The sequence below is a fragment of the Zingiber officinale genome, chromosome 10A (assembly GCF_018446385.1).
Source record: "Zingiber officinale cultivar Zhangliang chromosome 10A, Zo_v1.1, whole genome shotgun sequence".
NCBI classification, from domain to species: Eukaryota; Viridiplantae; Streptophyta; class Magnoliopsida; order Zingiberales; family Zingiberaceae; genus Zingiber; species Zingiber officinale.
In genome coordinates, this window is record NC_056004.1 from 61,011,610 (window position 1) to 61,013,513 (window position 1,904).

Consider the following 1,904-nt stretch of genomic DNA (forward strand, 5'->3'; position numbering starts at 1 on the left):
TATAACGATCCATGATACTTTCTCATGGCGGGTCATTCAGTATACATTCTCTAATGCATACCCATGTGTCAACTTGATATCTCTATATCCATGACTTGTGAGATCAAGTCATCGTGTTGACCTACATGCTAGTCTTATTGCATTAACATTGTCCCTGAATGTTAATACTCGACTAGGAATGATTAAGAGTAGTGTTCCCTATATCATCTCACTATCGGTTCAACTAACCGATTGATATAGGTGAGAACCATCCACTCAAGGACATTATTATACTTAGTTTATTTGGCACCAATACAAGTAAGTATAATAACCAATATACAAATTCCTTTATTTATATAGAATATGATACAATAAGTCCAAAATACAATCATCAAATGATTGGCTCTAGGGCTCTAGTTAACATTTTTCCCTCCAAGCAGAACAGTGTATATGAGGAATTGCATAACAAATTTTGCTCAAGCATATGGAGAATCATTATTTGAAGCTTGGGATAGATTCAAGAGTCTTTAAAGACAGTGCCCTCATCATAGTTTTGAAAAATGGTTGATTCTGCACATATTCTATGGGAGAATTTCTTTCTAAGACAAGAGTTTATTAGATTCATCAGCTGGAGGATCTTTTATGGACAAAAGTGTAGATGAAGCATATATGTTAATTGATCAAGTGACATTGAACCTCCATGAATGGTCGAACATAAGTTGGATGAAATTTCCCTCAAACATTCATGAAGTGCAAGCCGTAAATGCTATAGAGCCTGTCAAACAAATTGTAACTCAACCATCTATGAGTCTTGAAAATCACAAGTCACAGAACGAGGAGTTCAAACATTTGGCGGCAAAGATTGAAAGTATTGTTTCAAAATGGTTTAAAGGAGATCCCCCTCCTTCGCAGACAAGATCTAGTGAAAAGTGTGATGATGTTGGGTTATTGATCACACCAACACTAGATAAGCAAGTTGGACCTCCTCCAAAAGCTCAAAGGGAATTTGGGAAAAAGGAAGTTCAATCTTTCCCATGACCTTCACTAAGGGTTCCTTTTCCATAAAGGTTATTGGGGGTCAATGAAAATAAAGACTTCGGCAAATCCTGTGACACTAATATGGTTGAGTGCAGGTTTTTGAAGGTATATGAAGATGAGGACTCTTCAGATGAGGATTTTATTGATAATGTAGTGGTAAATAAGTTTTCATATCTGCCTTCAAATTTTATAGGGTGTTATAGTGACATTAAATTTTTAGATGATGAATGTGATGTGGTAGATCAATTTAAAATTGCAAGTGAAGTTATTGATCCTCTTGTTATTGATTTTGCTATTGAGGATATAGATGTTGGTTTATTTTTTGATGTATGTGTTGATGATGATGATATGGAAGAATATGTAGGGAGCTGTGTTGTGGAAGCAACATCTCAAGGATTACCACCTTTGTCCACAAAACCCTTAGAGGTTGTAAGAATTGATCATGTTGTGGAACAATGTGTAGGGACTTTTACAGAGCTAGCAAAGTCTCAAGAATCATCATCATTGATATCATCAACACCTGAGCCAGAGTTAGAACCATCATTTGATTCAGAGGAAGTCACATCTACATGTTTAGAAATTTCAGGTATCTCTCAGCAAAGTAAGGTTAGTATTTATTGTAATCTTTTGGAAAATTTTATAGAGGTACCTATCATTGATTTTGTTGGATGTGATTCAGTGTTTATTTCTTATTATGCTTATCTTAATATGGTTATGGCTCTATCTTATCTAATATGTTTGTGGGAGATTTGTATTTTCTTTGCATGTGCAGATTTCACTTGGGCTAATAATTGGAAGCTCACACTGAACCGTCTTCGACCACCTGAGAGAACTTCAAAGAAGATGAAGATGGAGAGAGCAATACTTTATTTTGTAATTCCTATATT

The 1,904-nt window shown here is 35.2% G+C and overlaps 1 non-coding gene across 1 annotated transcript; it reads right to left on the minus strand.

Moving 5' to 3' along the window:
* Positions 1-427: 427 nt before the first annotated feature.
* LOC122028295 lies at positions 428-533 on the minus strand. The gene has a single exon (XR_006124702.1). It is a non-coding gene; the product is annotated as a small nucleolar RNA R71 (small nucleolar RNA).
* Between the last annotated feature and the right edge of the window lie 1,371 nt (positions 534-1,904).